We start from the raw sequence: 7,154 nt of genomic DNA, 5'->3' as shown, positions 1-7,154 counted from the left end.
TGACACAAATGATTGGAGGTACAACATCATAATGGAGTTTTTTTTCCAAACTCCTTTTTGAGCATATTTAGTGAAATTCTTGCTACTTCTCTCTTGAGTTTTTGGGGATGAGCGTTGGCCAAACGATTGAGTTAGGCTCAGGCTAAACACGATGGGTCTTATAATTAAGGATTCCTTATCAAGTACATAACATACACTTAAACTACTTAAAATACTTCAACAAGATGAATAGTAAGGAAATGGAAGAAAGACAGTGGATAAAAACATGCATTCTATTAATAATGTAGGTCTTTCGGCTATAAGAATAAGAATATTCATACAACACATTACAAAGTAAGAATGGAAAGTAAAGAAATGTGTTAGTCGCAGATTGCATTGTCATGCATTCCTTGGCTCTTTTACAAGTTAGGGTAATGGTGGGTAAGTTTCTCTATCTTTCTAATCTCTCTCTAAGCTATCACTTAGATGGTGACTGGAGAAGAGATGGATAAAGAAATACTATTATAAATGGTGAAGGACTCTAAAACTCGTCCTTTCATCAACCTCTTTAAGGGATGATTTCATCTCTATTCGTTCATGGTGGACGTTGCTTCTTTTATAGGCATACTTTAGGCAGAAAAATAATTACTCTATATTGCAAACCGTCCTTGCTATGTTGCTCATTTTTCCTTGCGTACAAATGTCTGCATAGAAAGTAGTCATTTCTTGTCACATCAGCTCCAACTACCACTCTTGTCTTTTAGTGAACCATCTTGTGTAATGATGTGCTAGCATTTCGCCTTACAATTGTGAATCATCAAGCTCCTTGATTCTCGCTTAGTTCTTGCACGATCTTTGCTTCATTTCTTCTTTTTCAGAATCCTCCATGTAAAAGCACTTAAAAGCGTAGTTAATCAAGCGTGATGACTTATGTAAGGTGCATTCTTTTGATATTATAAATTTACACTAAAAGCTAGGCGTTTTGATAGTTTATCTTGCGTTTTGACTCCATTGTTTTACCTAAAAGGCCACAACTTATATTTCTACAAGTTATCACGTGCATGTGAGCAAGGTATAAGGTTCTAGGCATTTTTGCAAAGAGGTGAAGTGGATCCAAGTATCTATGCATGCAATAATTTAAAAAACGGAAAGCAAGAGATGTCCTAAGGCGGCCATGCACAAAGCACTATATAAAGCAATTTTGGAATTTAAAGCATGTTTTAGTCTAATCTAAGATATCTCTATAGACCTACAGGGTAGAATATTAGGTCCCGAGGAATTTTCAGGTAAGGACACTTATCTTTGGGGATTAGAGGTAGAGACGCCTATCTTTGAGGTAGAGTTGGGATGTCAATCTATGAGATTAGGATTTGGTATTGATTTAGCTCTAACAGTCTCCAGAGGAATCGATTCTTAGGTTTTAAACGAGAAAAAACCAGTATTTGAGGAACTGTAATATAAAAGTTTTCTAAGTTAATTTATTAAAGATATATTCATTAAGATTATTGACTAAACGTTTGTGAAATGTTGTTTGTTTTAAAAAAAAAAAAACACCAGTCACTGATCACTAGGCTCTTTTATCTCACACTTTCCAAATTGTTTTTCTACTTTTCAGGTAGAAGTCGTGTTCTGAGAGCTTGATACATTGTTGTCGATTTGCTAAATGGTCCTATCTTCCTTTCGTATGTTGTCTAATTGTTTTGAATTTATGTACATATTAGTCACGTAATTATACTAGACTAAAATTAGAGTCGATTGGCTTCATGTCGGTCTCTCAGACCAAGAGGTGGTATGGGAGGGGTTATGACAAAAAGTTCCTAAAATATATGGATCTTTAATAATTTTATTTAGTTTAAACCCTAAAAAATTGTTAAGTTAGTCAAATTAAACCTTATCTTAATATTAGAGACGAATACAATTTATTAGTATAGACGTTTAAATCATAGAGTTTGTTGGTGAAATGAATAATTTGGTTTTTCTCATGCTTATCATTTTCATTTTTGATATATTATGAATGATTAAATCTTGTCTCTTATTAATTGAGTAATGGAATTTTTAAAAGAAAAGATAGATAAAACATTGATTACATTAATTAAAATGTTAATTAAATAGAGTTAAGAAATTTATAAAAAAAACTCTTTAAAAACATCTTGTGGCTGTAGTTTAGTGGTGAGAATTCCACGTTGTGGCCGTGGAGACCTGGGCTCGAATCGCAGCAGCCACAAAACTCTGTTTTAAATTGAAATGATTGAAAACCAACATTGGCTCATTTTTAGTTATACTTGAAGGAGACCCTCACTTTCTTAACCCTGATTTCATATATATATATGTTTAGCCCATTGTTTTAATATTTTGTAAACCTCAACCTTAATAAATCATGAATCTAGTGGTCCTTATTCGCCATATATTAGATTGATTTATAAACTACTGTAAACTAATTTATGAATATGTTTTCATTACAAAATTTATACCATTATTATTTTAATTCTTCTTTTAAACCATCATCATATGCGATCATGTAAGAAATGTATCAATATAATCATGTAGTTTTTTTAACGATATGAAAAAATGCTTCAGATTTAAACGATCGTGTTGGCTATAGTAACCGATCGTTTAGTAACCGATCGTTTACATGATATCCACACGTTTCTGTAATTCTTTTTAAATGATCATAATAGAGCTTCAAATATAAATGATCGTATTGACAATGGTTAAACGATTATATTGACTTAGTAACTCTAATCTAAATGATCGTCTTGACAATGGTTAAACGATCATGTTGACTAAGTAAGCGATCATTTAGATGATATTCACACGTTAGACTATGGGAAAAGGACTTTAAATCTAAATGACTTCGTTGACCATGATAAATAATCGTCTTCTCTAGGTAAGCGATTATTTAGATCATATCAAAATGATATTTAAATGATTTTGATATTATGGAGAGGAGCTGAAAAGAAAGAAAGAAAAGATCATGACGAAAGAAATAAAAATAGAAGAAGGAAAATTTGGAAGACAAACTGAAGACATTTAGAGGAGATGAATAAATTGCAAAGAAGAGAAGAAGAAAGAGAAGTGACTAATGGTTCGAAATATATAAAAAAAAATGAAATTTATGAAAATATTTTATCGACTTTATTTATTTTTATTACCCGAACCGTAAATATTTTGGTGTTTTGTTACCTTTATGAAAATTAATCTTAATATAATTTTGTTTCAAACTTTGGAAATCACACTGTGAATAGAATAATAACATAAAACTCTTCATTAGAATTTACACCATTTTTAACATTAAATCCAAAAACTATTTTCATAAACATAAATGAGATTTTTGTAAATTAGTATGGAAAGATAAAACGAAATTAGATGCTTTAAACTTTAAAAGTGCTTATTTTAGTCTCATTCAAATGCATAGGTCTATTTTAGTTTTTTTTTTTCATTTTGTAAAAAAGAACTCATTTGATTTTCAACTATATCTTTTCATAGGTAAAGTGTGTGTTTTAGTAGATTTTTTTGAAGTGATATTACTTTAATATTTAACGACAAAAAATCCGATTGAAAAAATAATTAACAAAAATAGGGTAGTGAAACTGTGGATGAGATATATGATTACTAAAAGTTGGGTACCCAATACACGACTAAGCTTATAAAATGTGTATCCAGCACATGATTAAAAATTAGGTCGTGTATGAGGTTTTCGAATTCACTTCAGATCACCGACTTCATGTGCAATGTCCACCCAACGGCTAGTACATGTTTGTCATGCTAAATATGAAATATCGTGTATTGGGTACACGACTTTTCACCCGTAATATTTTTTTCTTTTCCAAAATTTTAGTCCACATTTGGGCCAAAGTTTCTCTCTCAAAATTTCCTTCTTCTTTACAATTTTAGTTTACATTTCTATCCCAAAATTTGCTTCTTCAAACAAGAAAAATAATAAGGGATCAATTCTCTCTCAAAATTTTGTTCTAATTTCTCCATAAAAATCCTAAAATTTCTTTTTGCTTGGTAAATTATGAAGGGGTCCATGATTTTAGTCAGCAAGCAGGGTCACAAAATGTTATCAAATTCGTGGAGGTCATCCTCATGTAGCCCTTTACAATCTTGTACCCCAATTGAACCAACAACATTTTTGTCTATAGTTTTCACTTCAACCCTAAAACCGACTAAAAAATAGCAAAATCAAATGTTTACTTTGAATAAATATCAAAATTTAATTTAAATTTATAAAATAGCAAAATCGAAAAAATATGAAAAAAAAAGTGCTTGCAACAATGTCTTTAAATGCCCCTAATTTATAGTGAAAAAACTAGCCTCCCAAATACTATTATTCCACAAACCACAAATACCCCATAATTGACTTAAACTCCAAAAAAAAACATTTGTTGCCTAACATTTTTCTATCAATGTAATCAAATCAATTAAATCTATCAAAATCCTAATTTCTCCCCCAAAAGCCAAAATTCATTTCCACCAAAACTCCAAATTCAAAATGGAATTTAGGTAATCGTTTCATATTTTTTTCGACTCGTGTGCGAAAGAACATTATCATACGTTATCAAACCATTCAAATCCTTCACACCTTTCAAACCCTTCAAGCATTCAAACGTTTAGCGAAAAGAGGTTCACCGGAAAAAATTCTTCAAACCCTTCAAATTCTTCAAATGCGAAACGATTCCAGCTTTGTCATCTGGAGAAATGATTCCAGCTTCCAACTTCGTCCTTTTCAAACTCTTCATACATCGGCGCAAGGCCGGAAAGTATTTAGGTTTTTCTTCTTGTGGAGGAGCTTCTTTGACAAAACGATTTCACCTTCGTCTCTGCAAAATAAAAGGTTTGTTTTCCTCGTTCTTTTTTCGTTTGCTTGAGTTCCTGATGCTTACTGAAATTTATGCTTGGTAACACTCCTAAAGAACAACATTTAGAATAATAAAAGCAAATAACATAAATGATGATCAAAATGTTATAAAAAAATACATATGTTCGGAATATTTTTAAAGATGGATATAAATACTATATATATTATAATAATAAATGTATTATGCATATACATTTAATATGTATTTTTTATTTGTTTTTTAAAATCGAAACAACTATCATCAAAATAGATTTTTTTAAATAAAAAAATAAAAAAATATTAATAAATGTAAGTTGCGCTAAATTTAAGGATTCTAATTTGAAATAGAATTTCAAAATGTTATTAAAAATATATATTATGTATTATTTAATTATAATTACCCATATTGTTATTGATATTGTTAATAAATGGTTCAAAATATATCGAACTCAAAATCTTGTGGTTATATTTGCAATCTCCTCAAGCAACAAAATCTTGGATATAGTTAGGATTTACTAAAGTTGAAGGCTTTTGTAAAATATATTGTCTTATGGTGGTAATCTATATATAAATCTAATCTTACTACACTCATAAGAATCATCTCACTAGCAATATTATTATGGCAATCTCGAAGAAGGGGTGACAACTTCCTTTGCATTTTAATTATGTTCATAAACTCAATAACAGTCCCTATAGGCTCAAACATGCACCAAGAGCCTAGTACTTGTTTTATTTCATGAATACTTTCTAATTAGGCTATAAGTATGTGAGTAGATTAGGCCTCTAGGCTGGGTTCATTGAATAAAACCTGTTGAATTCTACCTATGCGTTGCTAACTTTTAAGATGCATCGTTTACATACAACTTGTTTTCCTCTTCTCTTGTCGAAGTGTAAGCAAAAAGTGAAGTTTCTTGGATAAGTCAAGGTAAAACTCAGGAAATTAGTGATCTTAAGGGATTAATTATGCGTTATAAAATCATGTGGTATTTGTACAATATAAGTATATGTATGAACAATATTATCTAATCTATATATTTACACTACTTTGCGTTGGAGGAGCAAGATGGAGATGGCATTGGTGAACTATAGGGTGTGAACTTTAGTGTATATAGGTGATGAGAATGCAAGAATGTCTAAATAATTAGGTCCAAAGCAAGGGTAATCAATTCATCGAGGCAATACAAAACATTTACTAACTTCAGATTTAAGACAAGCAACCTCTTGGTACCTTTTTCATAGCCTTTCGAGACCCAAATACTTGAAGTTAGAGTTGATTTATATATGATCCTACTAACCAAATTCTATGCAACTCATCCTATATCAAGGCGAGCAACCTCTCAGTACTTTATTGCTACACACACTCGTATTGATAATATGTTTAGTGTTGCAGACGTCACTTTCATTCTTTTTCTGACATTCATGCCAACCATTTTGTCTTCTAGCAATGTCGATCACCTAGCTTCATTCTTTTGATCGCTTGGTGGTCGTGTGTCTCCTCATCTAACATTTGTCTCTAGGCTGCTCTTCTCCCGTTTGCCTAAAAACCTGCATTTAGACATGAAAAAGGCATAAAGCTCTTTTGCTACTTGTAACGCGTAATTGACTTATTTTATCTTTTTGGCTACGCAATTTTTTCATTTTTCTTGCATTTTGACTTTGTTATTTTACCTAAAACGCTAAAATAACTTGTATTTATAAAAGTTATCACACCCCAAATTTAGAATAATGCATGTCCTTGCTTGTTTTGTTAAATGCATACATTTCACTGTTTCAAATTTGACCTTCTTTGTTGTGCAAAACACGTCAAAAAATGTCTACGTTGATGGTATTTGTCCATCAAGTAGGTAAACATCAAGAAAGCCCGACCATCAAGAAAAATAGTTTTCTTGATGGTCAAAACATGTCATCAAGAAAGGAGATTTTGATGTTTTTTGTCCATCAAAGAAATTGAAAAGTCCATCAAGAATATAATTTTCTTTGATAGAAAACTCTTTCAATACCATCAAGAAAACCAATTTACTTGATGGCCAAAATATGTCATCAAAAATATTTTTTTTTCTCACACTCACCTTAGCTCTGTGCTAATTAGCATCTTCATGATCTTGATATTGATTTCCTCCTCAATGATTCTTGTACTAAGAATTGTAACGTTGCAATCCAAATTTACGAACAACGTAGGGGTGGGGATTTGAACCGAGACTTCTTGTTCCCAGGTACATACATGTGTCAATTGAGCTAAGCTTATGTTTTCCAGCTTCTACAGTTTCTATAAATTTTAAAAGCCTTAAATTACAAACTTTCAATTCAACTCATTAAAGTTGAACGCAAGAACTAA

At 31.1% G+C, this 7,154-nt stretch overlaps 1 non-coding gene across 1 annotated transcript; it reads left to right on the top strand.

Moving 5' to 3' along the window:
* Nucleotides 1–2,131: 2,131 nt before the first annotated feature.
* TRNAH-GUG lies at nt 2,132–2,203 on the top strand. Its single transcript has one exon. It is a non-coding gene; the product is annotated as a tRNA-His (tRNA).
* The last annotated feature ends 4,951 nt before the right edge of the window (nt 2,204–7,154 follow it).

The sequence above is a fragment of the Cucumis sativus genome, chromosome 5, assembly GCF_000004075.3.
Source record: "Cucumis sativus cultivar 9930 chromosome 5, Cucumber_9930_V3, whole genome shotgun sequence".
Lineage (NCBI taxonomy): Eukaryota > Viridiplantae > Streptophyta > Magnoliopsida > Cucurbitales > Cucurbitaceae > Cucumis > Cucumis sativus.
The sequence above is the reverse complement of the archived record's forward strand: the minus strand, read 5'-3'. Positions and strand labels throughout refer to the sequence as shown.